At 42.0% G+C, this 11355-nt stretch overlaps 1 long non-coding RNA gene across 1 annotated transcript; it reads right to left on the bottom strand.

The window, feature by feature from the left end:
* Positions 1-8416: 8416 nt before the first annotated feature.
* On the bottom strand, positions 8417-10844 carry LOC131418165 (uncharacterized). The gene is made up of 3 exons (XR_009222864.1): positions 10734-10844; positions 10374-10513; positions 8417-8558 (listed from the first exon to the last, which is right to left on the bottom strand). It is a non-coding gene; the product is annotated as an uncharacterized LOC131418165 (long non-coding RNA).
* Positions 10845-11355: the final 511 nt, after the last annotated feature.

An 11355-nucleotide genomic window follows, 5' to 3' on the forward strand; every position in this document is an offset into this window, starting at 1 on the left:
GCATGGATGTTAACTCAGGGCTGATCTTCCTCACACACACACACAAAAAAACAACTGGATACTTTCGACATAACCTGCTCTATCCAAACAGCATGGATTGGTGAACTGGGCAATTGTCTACTTCTGAAATGTAGAATGAGGATCAAGACTACGTGAGATGCTTGTGAAAAAAATTAAAAACACAATGTTTTGTTGAATGAAGCCACCAAAAATGAGAAAAATTAATTCCTTCCATTCATTTGCCTATTTTTCATCATGATACTGCTTTTGCAGACATCATGCATTTGACTCTCATGGGAACACCAGAGGTCTGATTCCAGGAGATTTTAACCTCTCTTGCTCTGCTTGGGGAAGTTACACAACTTGTTCACGACAGAGCAAAAGTGAGAACCCACATTTTCTGACTCCTAGTCCAGTGCTCTTTCCAAACATCTGTTTAAGATAGCTAACACATACACTTCGAATTTTTCTCTTTTGAAAGCCCTCCCTCCATCACTCAGTAAAGCTAAGCGCTAGAATATTCTGCTAGAATATTCTGAACCTCTTTCAGAGTGTAACAAATATGGAAAGTACTCTTGACTGGGGCTCAGCTCAGACACTAGTTTTAGCTCTGACCATGGACCAGTTACTCTGTAACTTGAGTTGGGTTCCCCCAGAAGCTGACATTGAGACAAAGATTCAAGGGCAAGTAAATTTTTCAGCGGTTGCTCTCAAGAAGCAACATAGAGGGAGCAGGGAAGAGAAACAAGGAAGGGAAGAGCAATAAACTGAGTTATCAGGCAAGTTACCATTGTTTGCAGCTGCAGCTTAATCCTGCTAGAGGAGCTCTGAGAGGCAAGGGAATTGTAGTACCCAACTCTTGTCAGTCATTGCTTGGCTATTAATTTCCCGTGGCTGGAGACCTGTCCCACAAGAGGCAGCAGAGGGCCAGCCCGTGGCTTAGCGGTTGAGTGCAGACACTCTGCTGCTGGCGGCCCGGGTTCGGATCCCGGGCGCGCACCCACGCACTGCTTGTCTGGCCATGCTGAGGCCACATCCCACATACAGCAACTAGAAGGATGTACAGCTATGACATACAACTATCTACTGGGGCTTTGGGGGAAAAAAATAAAATAAATAAATAAATAAAAATTAAAAAAAAAAAAGAGGCAGCAGACTCTGGCCATCAGTGAAAGCCCTGAGGCAGAGTTGCAGGTGCTGGCAGTTGGATGGTGAGCCAGTGAGCATGGAAGTAGCAAGAGCCATTATATTTTCAAAAAACGTCCACAACTAAATTTCCCAGCCCATACGTTCTACAGTGTGGCTTGCCACTCTCCAATCAAGAGGTGGAATCTATTTCTCCACTCTCTTGAATCTGAGTGAGCCAATGACTGCTTTGACTAATAGAACACAGTGGAAGTGACACTGTACTGGCTCCAGGCATAGGCTCTAACTGGCCTAGCAGCCTCCATTTCCTGTTTCTTGGAAAGCTGGCTCCCTCTCAGAACCCAACCACCTGCTGAGAGAACTGCCAACCAGCAGAGAGGGGTCAGGTGGGCATGCTGGTCAACAGCCCCAGCTGAACTCCAAAGCCGATGGCCAGCATCAACCACCAGCCACGGAAGTAAGCCATCTTGGACATCCAGCCTAATTGAGCCTTCCGAAGACATCTGACTGTAACAATATAAGAGACCCTATCATGGTTAGTTTTATGTGTCAGCTTGGCTAGGCTATAGTACTCAGTTATTTAATCGAACACTAATCTAGATGTTGCTGGGAAAGTATTTTGTAGGTGTAGGTAACATCTAAAGTCAGTTGACTTGAAGTAAGGAGATTATCCTCAATGAAGTGGGTGGGCCTCATCCAATCAATGAAGGCCTTTAAGAGCAAAAACTGAGGTTTCCTGGAGAAGAAGAAATTCTGCCTCAAGCTTGCTGCATCAACTCCTGCTGAAGTTTCCAGCCAATTTTTTTAAAAAAAGAAAGATGGAAAGAAAAAAACCCATATATATAATATATTTGTGTCTATATGTAGTTCTATTTCTTGGGAGAACCCTGACTGATACAGACCTGAAGCAAGAACCACCCAGCCGTGCCCAGTCAACCCATAGAACGACGAAAGGTAATAAAAATCATTTATTGTGCAACAACAGATAATCAGAACAGAATACAACATTGTCTGATATACCCTGCTTTTCAGGGCCTCAGGTTCATCATCTCTACAGTGAATATCTTTTCTAGATTTACCTTTTAGGTCTTTTTCAACTTTCTTGTTCTCAGAATCCCAAGACTCATTAATGAAATGGAATATTTTGCTGTCATTAAATTGATAATACATGTTTTATTAATACTGAAACAAACAAAATATGAAATAATTAATAAAAAATGAAATAAGATAATATGGACCAATTACTAAACTATAAAAATTGGAGGACTTGAAGAGGTTATAGAGTTAATTAAACAGTTGGTAGGTTAAGGTGAAAGAGGCTTTATATCTGCTTTCTCTATAAGGTTGCTTAAATAAACCTTAAAATATTTCTGTGGTTTTATTATGAGGGAGATTTTATCTGATGCTTTTGTAAAACACAATGACGCTGACCTTGTCTACAGGCTTTCCACAGAACAAGAGGTAATCATTTTCTTCAATGACGTAGCCAAAATATTCTGGAGATGTAGTTGACTATCTTATTGGAAATGACATGATGTCCAATTATTCTCCTACTCTTGGAATGCCCAGGTGCGTTCTCTGAGATTTGAGAGGTCATGGGTAATCTTGTATTTCTGTTTCACGCCCATAGCAGATAATTTTTTCTCTTTTTGTCCTTCTTTTTTTTTTGAGGAAGATTGGCCCTGCACTAACATCTGTTGCCAATCTTCCTCTTTTTCTTTCTTTCTTTTTTTTTCTCCCTAAAGCCCCAGTACATAGTTGTATATCATAGTTGTAGAGTTGTAGCTCTTCTATGTGGGACCTGTCTCAGCACGGCTTGATGAGTGGTGAGTAGGCCTGAGCCCAGGATCTGAACCGGCAAACCCCAGGCTGCTGAAGCTGAATGCGTGAACTTAACTGCTACCACCCAGCCGGCCCCTCTTTTTGTCCTTTTATTACCCAAAGATAATGATGTCATAATTTCCAACATGTCCATTGGAAATATACTCATAAAGAGAAATTCAGCTTTGAAATAGTCAAGGAAGCTTAAGAAAGGTAAGCGATTTAGAGAATGTTGGAGAAGGAATCTCACGGGGTGTTGAAAATGGAGACATGATAGAGAACTTTGCCTTCACGCTCTAGGATATCTTAGTTTCTCTATACACCTTTCAATATCCAGTTGGGCTGAGGCTCTTTCTTCATTTCATATCGTCAGTTCTAGACCACTGAATTATTTCATCTCCTCTACTTTTTACTTAAAATTCATTCCATTGATTTACAGTTCCTGCTCAGTGATGTAGAGAGCTGGAAAGACTGTTGCTCCCAATCTTGCAACAATAAAAGCCAGAAAATCGGCAAGTACTATACAGTAGTTCCTCCTTATCCGTGGTTTCAGTTACCCTCAGTCAACCTCAGTCTGAAAATATTAAATGGAAAATTCCAGAAATAAACAATTCATAAATTTTAAATTTCATACCATACTGAGTAGCGTGATGAAGCCTCATGTTGTCCTGCTCTGTCCTGCTCTGGACATGACTCATCCTCTTGTCCAGAGTATCCATACCATATATGCTACCCACCAGTTAGTCATTTGTTAGCTCTCGGGGTTATCAGATCGACTGTTGCAGTATTGCAGTGCTTGTGTTCACGCAACCCTTATTTTACTTACTAATGGCCCCAAAGCACAAGACTAGTGATGCTGGCAATTTGAATATGCCAAAGAGAAGCTGTCAAGTGCTTCCTTTAAGTGAAAAGGTGAGAGTTCTCAACTTAGTAAGGAAAGAAAAAAAGTCATATGCTGAGGTTGCTAATATCTACGGTAACTTTTATTACAATATATTGTCATAATTGTTCTATTTTATTATTAGTTATTCATCTCTTTCTGTGCCTAATTTATAAATTAAGCTTTATTATAGGTATGTATGTATAGGAAAAAACATAGTATATATATAGGGTTTGGTACTATCCATGGTTTCAGGCATCCAATGGGGATCTTAGAACATGTCCCCCACAGATAAGGGGAGACAACTGTGTAATCAGCAAGTAAAAAACTCATTTTCATGAACATATTGGAGTTGCTAATGTCACAAGGCAACAAACTGGCCCAAGACTTAGGCTCAGGGTTGCTCATGCCAATCTCATCCATCTTCCAGTTTCTGAGTGCGTCCACCTAGTTCTTCAACCCAAATCATGCAGGGGCAGTTGAACAGTTTCCTTTTGAGCAAGGTAGTAGATTACCATAGCACTGTAATAAATCTTGAAGTCAGTCTTCTCCAACTTTCTTCTTTTTTAGAGTTGTTTTATCTATTCTAGGTCCTTTGCATTTCCATATGAATTTTAGAATTAGCTTGCCAATTTCTACAAAAAAGCCTGCTTGGATTTTGATTGGGATTCCATTGAATCTATAGATCAATCTGGGAGAATTGACATCTTAACAACGTTGAGTTCCTGAGCCATATTTCTCTCCATTTATTTAGATCTTCTTTAGTTTCCTTCACCAATATTCACAGTTTTCAGCGTACAGAACTTTCACATCTTCTGTCAGATTTATCCCTAAGTATTTTATATTTTTTAAGGCTATTATAAACAGAATTTTTTTTTTTAATTTTTATTTATTTATTTTTCCACCAAAGCCCCAGTAGATAGTTGTATGTCATAGCTGCACATCCTTCTAGTTGCTGTATGTGGGACACGGCCTCAGCATGGCCAGACAAGCGGTGCGTCAGTGCATGGCCGGGATCCGAACCCCGGGCCGCCAGCAGTGGAGCACGTGCACTTAACCGCTAAGCCACGGGGCTGGCCCTAAACAGAATTTTTAAAACTTTGATTTCCTATTGTTTGTTGCTGGTATAGAGAAATACAATCAATTTTTTATATTGATCTTTTATCCTACAACCTTAATAAGCTCACTTATTAGTTCTTAGCAAGGCAATAGAAACCAGAGGTCAGACACAGCCTGGTCTCCCTGCTCCCCTTTAGCCAGCTGAGAGGACATTTGTTATGTAGAGGACCATGAATTGGTTTCTATTTCTCCATCTGCTTGTGGGACCTTGAACAAGAGAATCAACCTCTCAGAGCCTCACGATAATAATGCTTACCTTGCCACACTATATCAGGACTGACGGGATCGGGTATTTTAAAGGCCCACCCAGGGCAAACACTCAGCACACGTCACTGCCCTTTGCCTTATATTCTAAGCTCCTTATGGAAACTTCTTTTGTGCCCCCAAATGCTAAACACCCTTTAGGCCCAGAGTAAGTGCTCAAAAAGGCCTTATTTGTTGATCTATCATGGAGTACTCAATTAAGGAGCCAAAGACTATGTTCTTAGCTAATGTATATGCTGTTTCTAAAGATAGCAGATTCTGTCAGAGTCCATTTCTCCTTGGTCCAACCCTGGAAGCTACCTTCACGGTTTCTGTTCAGCCAAGGGCAGCCTGCTTCTCTCTGCCTGAGGGTGTTCTGTGGTCCTAGGGTGCACTGGGAAGAGAGCATGGAAGATGAAAAACACTAGGGAGTTAAGACTCCAGGAGCAATTCTCCACTAATGAGTGATGGGACTACGTAGATAATAAAAACCCTACCTTCTCATCCCTCAATTCTGTTCTAGTCTACATAGGCCCTTCGAGGTCCCCGTTGAATTGAGCCACAGTTGCACACAGTGGTAACCTGCTGCTCAAGGTGCCTTATATGTGCTTCCTCCCTTCCCTGTCTCTCATCCCCTCTTTCTCAACCACTTCCTGGGATCACCTCCTAAATAAACTAATTGTGCCCAGAAATCTTATCTTGAGGTCTGCTTTTGGGAATCAAACCAAGGCAGGTCAAAATGATCAAGCTAGTTAGTAGCAGATCTATAGGTAGAACCCAGGTCTTCTGACTCTAGACTATGTCCTTTAGTCTCACTGGATACGGGAGTGATACACGTGAGGCCATGCTGACACAGTGCTGAGTAGTATAAACCTGGACACGAACAGTGCAGTGCTGAGTCTGCCACATTTGTCTCCTAAGAATGGTGTTATGAAGGACAGATCTGACTGTCTGGTTCTAAGCAGCAACATAAACAGCTAATGATTGAAGGAGGGGCTCAGGTGCAGGTCACTGAAGCCAAGAAGGGATAATTTCTCTAAAATAATGGAATAGTAGTAGTATGGGGTATTAAAAAATCTAATGGAAATTGGGGAGAGGGGATTTAAAGCAGAGGAGCACATCTGTGCATAAGAGTTAATGATACAAGTTTTAAAAAGCCCAGAGGTATGTGTCAGCAGCATTTCCTGTACCACATGCTTCCATAAGCATGACACATGCACACATTTCATGAATGACCCACTAGTAGTACTACAGTGGGGAGGTGCTGTGATATACCAGAAAGATGCCTACCCCCATGACATTATTAAGTCAATTAAAGAAAAACAAATAGAAGTCACTGCATTAAATGCCACCACTGTCAGTATCATAGTATATGAAATAAAAACAAGTCTATCCTTGGGCCGGCCCCGTGACTTAGCAGTTAAGTGCACACGCTCCGCTGCTGGCGGCCCAGGTTCGGATCCTGGGCACGCACCGACGCACCACTTCTCCAGCCGTGCTGAGGCCACGTCCCACATACAGCAACTAGAAGGACATGCAACTATGACATACAACTATCTACTGGGGCTTTGGGGAAAAAAAAAAGGAGGAGGATTGGCAATGGATGTTAGCTCAGAACCAGTCTTCCACAGCAAAAAGAGGAGGATGAGCCTGAATGTTAGCTCAAGGCTGATCTTCCTCACAAAAACAAAAAACAAAAAAAAAACCAGTCTATCTAGAGAGGACTGATTAAATTGTTTCACATAACACCCATAAAAGGAAACATTATATAGCTGTTAAAAAAGAATGAGGTAGAGCTATAGCTCTCCATACACTGATATACAAAAATCTCCAGGATATGGTAAGCAAAAACACAAGAATCAGAAACGTGTAAAGAATACTACCATTTTTATTTCAAATGATATAATAGCTATAGATCTAGAAATGTAGAGATATACATATGCATATAGACATAGACATAGATGTGTGCTCAGAATAATCGGGAAGGCTAGTTAAGAAAGTGGTAACTGGCTGCCTCTGGGAAAAGAAAATTGAGGGCTGGTGGCAGGGATAAGAGGGATATTTCTCACTGAATATCTTATTCACAGTTGAATTTTGCATGATGTATTGCTTTAAAAATAAGGAAATAGGGGCGGGCCCAGTAGCGTAGCAGTTAAGTTCACGCATTCCACTTTGGCGACCCGGGGTTCGCCGGTTCAGATCCTGGTTTTGGATCCTGGGCGCAGACCTATTCACCACTCATCAAGCCATGCTGACGTGGTATCCCACATAGAAGAGCTACAACTCTACAACTATGATACACAACCATGTACTGGGGCTTTGGGGAGAAAAAAGAGGAAGATTGGCAACAGATGTTAGCACAGGGCCAATCTTCCTTAAAAAAAAAAAAACAAAACTTGAGCTTTAAAAGAAAAAATAATGAAATATATGAGATCTCTCTTAGAAGCCAGCCATCAGAGAAAGGAGCTAGACTATTGAAGGATGCAGGACCGTGTGAAAAGAGAGGTTCATCCAATAGCTATACCAAGGCCCAGCTAGAAGAGTGAAGACATTTTGGACATTCCAGTCTCAGCTGAGCTCCTAGTTGAATGCAGCCTAATATATAACCCAGGTCACCCAGCCGAGCCCAGCCACCTACAGATTTGTGAGATATAATAAATCATTTTTGTTGAAGACCCTGACACACACATACACACACACACAAGAAAAAAGAAAGGAAAGAAATGTATAAGAGAAAAAAAACAGAAGGAAATGTTGAATGCAAAAGGGTAACTTTTCCAAAGTAGATTCCAAGGTAAGTATGAGGTGCATTTGGGGTCACTCTTGTTGCTGCTAAGTGATAGCAAGTAATTGTGTTCACAACAGCAGTCTTGGTTGAGGGCATCCTACAGCAATGGTTCAGTGATACAGTAGAAAGCATGTAGATTTAAACCTTGGGCAAGTTCCTGAACCTCCCGAGCCTCAGTGAAACAGTGATAATAACACACATTTTACAGAGCTCTTGTGAGGCTTGAAGATAATTCCCACAGCTGATTCTATGGCTAAAAGATAATGGGTATATAATAATCATTGACTTCTTCAACCACTACCATCCCACTCAGCTGTATCAGTTATCTAATGCTGCATAACAAATCACCCCAAAACTTAATGACTTAAAATAGCAAGGATCATTTATTATCTCATGGTTTCTGTGGATCTGAATTCAAGAGCAGCTCGGCAGGCCAGTTCTCTCTTGAGATCTCTCACGAGGTTGCAGTCAGATGTTGGCTAGAGCTGCAGTCATCAGGAGGTTAGACAGGGCTGGAGTATCCACTCACACTCCCTCACATGGCTGGTAAGTTGGTACCGGCTGTTAGCAGGAAGACTCAATTACTTTCCAAATGTCCCTTACCTCAAGACTGCTCAGGTGTCCTCACAACACAGTGGCTGGTTTACCTCCAAGTGAGCCATCCTCGAATGTCACTCACTGTCACATGAGTTAGCCCAGACTCAATGTGGGAGGGGACTACAAAAGGGCATGAGTTCCTGGTGGAAAGGAATATTGGGGGAATGTTATGGGCTGAGTTTGTCCCTCAAAATTTATATGTTGAAGCCCTGACCCCCAGTACCAGAGAATGTGGCTATATTTGAAGGTAGGACATTTAAAAAGGCAATTAAGTTAAAATGAGGTCACTAGGGTGGGGCTAATCCAATAATTGGTGTCCTTATACGAAGAGGAGATTAGGACATAGACACGACTAGAGGGAAGATCATGTGAAGACACAGGGAGAAGGTGGCCATTTGCAGGCCAAGGAGAGAGGCCTCAGAAAAAAACCAACCCTGCTAACACCTTGATCTTGGACTTCTGGCCTCCAGAACTAGGAGAAAATAAATTTCTATTGTTTAAGCCGTCCAGTCTGTGGTTCTTTGTTATGGTAGCCCCAGCAAACTAATGCAGGGGCCATTGTGGAAGCTAGCTTCCACAGTGACTATCCTATTGCATTTAAAAAATAATGGCTTCCTCAGACACAAGGCTACATATTGTATAACTATATTTATATGAAATTTCCAGGATAGGCAAATCCATAGAGACAGAAGGTAGATTAGTGGTATCCAGGGACTGGGGGCCCAGGAGAATGGATAGTGACTGCTAGTGAGTATAGGGTTTCTTTTCAGGGTGATAAAAATGTTCTGGAATTAGGTACTGGTGATAGTTACACAACTTTGTGAATATACTAAAACAACTGAATTGTACACTTTAAGAGAGTGCATTTTATGATATGTCAACTATACCTCAATTTTTTAAAATGGCTTCTTATTGCTACATCTGCCCATCAGCTAGTATTTTTGGGTGGTCTTCTGGGCTGGGTTCTGTTCCTAGAGCTGGGCTGAAGAACACCAAAGAAATATATGCCAGTCTTCCTCCCTGCAGAAGACTTATGATTGAGTTATGGTAATGAAACATGGCTTCAAAATACTCTCAATGCATTATTTAAGTAGCTGAAAAGATTCTAGGTTGAGTCCAACCCAAAAAAGGTCTACCATTGCGAAGAAGCACTGCCTCTGTCTCACCTTCACAGGCCACACTCCAATGTCTGCTCCAACTGCAGTGGCCTGCCCTGGATAGGACACAGCCTCTCATGCCTCAGTTTCCCTGCTGTAACAAACACTTGCCATTGTGAGAAGCAGTAGAAGACAATAGTTGAGAGTTCGGGCTCTGTGCTACATCATGTGGGTTATAATACCACTCCTCCTCTTATGAGATGTGCCGCCTTGGTTTGATGGCTTAACCCTGATGTGCCCTCAAATTCCTCTTCTAAAAAATGGGGATAATACATGTAAAGAGCTAGGAACAAAGTAAGGCTATGCTAATATTAGCTATTTATTGGTGCACGTGAGCGTGCACACACATAACAACCATTAACAAAATGAATCATTTGCCATTCCTCTTCGGTTACACGTAAAAGTCCTAGGAAATTAGGAATGCTCCTAATTCTCAGGGAGAAGTTGGAACCATTTGTTTATTGAATGTTTTCTATGGGCCAGGCCTGTGCTAAGAGCTTCTCAAATGTTACCTCATTCACAACTCACAATAATTTCATAAATAAAAATATCATTACCTTCATTTAGAAATGAGCAAAATGAAGCATTCAAGATGTTAAGAAATGTGCTCAGAGCCACACACCTGATATGAGGCAGAGTCAGGATTTGAACTCGGGTCTTCTGATTCCAAAGCATGTGATCTTTTGACAACATGGTGCTGTGTGCTCCCTTCCGTGTCCTGGTTTTCTGTTCCTGAGGGGTGGTGGGCTGGGATCCATACAACTGCCAGGGTTGACACAAAAGGACTGAAACTGAATCCGGGATTGAGGTTCCCAACTGATGTCAGCTACTGAGTCAGCAGCAATGAGTTCAGGAGACCTGACCCCTCTGAGTGGGCATGTGAGTGCAGGGCCAGCAGCGTTGATAAAGGACAGAGAGGACGCTTAGGAAATGACTCTGAGAGACAGAGACAAATAGTAAGAAGCAGAACATGGGCCCTTACCTCTGATGACTCTCTTCGTCTCCCAAAGGGATATTCTTCTTGCTCTCTGAAGAAGTGATGCCAGCTTGTGTTTACCGAGGGCTAACTCTACCAGGCGTGATTCTAAGTGCATCACACAGACGACCACATTTAATCTTCTCAACAAGCCTGAAAGGAAGGCACTATTACTATCACCATTTTACAGGTGAGGAATTTGAGACACAGCAAGGTTAAGTAATCTGCCCAAGGTCACACAGCTTGTAAGAGGAAGTAGTAGTATACCACGCAGAGGGGCACTTGAGCCAAAATTCTCAACCTCTGTGTTCTACACTTCTCTAGGACACAATGGCAAATGTTTGTTGGAGCAGGGAGGGTGTTCTCTGTGGTGGACACCACCCAGGTGCCCCAGGAATGAATGAAGCCAACATTTCTACAAAGACAAATGCCATGGATAATTGCAGACAATAAGAAGTGGACTGTTTTACACCTGGTACCCTGTCACCTTGTAAGCATAAACACATAGACATCAAATTAAATGGTATTTATTATGCAAGACTCTTTGGTTTCAGTCTGCTTGTGAGTTGTGAGAGCAGGCCTAGAGCATCCCTTTGTTTCCAATCCTTGTAGTTAGGAGTACTTGTTG

This window comes from Diceros bicornis, chromosome 19 (assembly GCF_020826845.1).
Source record: "Diceros bicornis minor isolate mBicDic1 chromosome 19, mDicBic1.mat.cur, whole genome shotgun sequence".
Classification (NCBI taxonomy): Eukaryota; Metazoa; Chordata; class Mammalia; order Perissodactyla; family Rhinocerotidae; genus Diceros; species Diceros bicornis.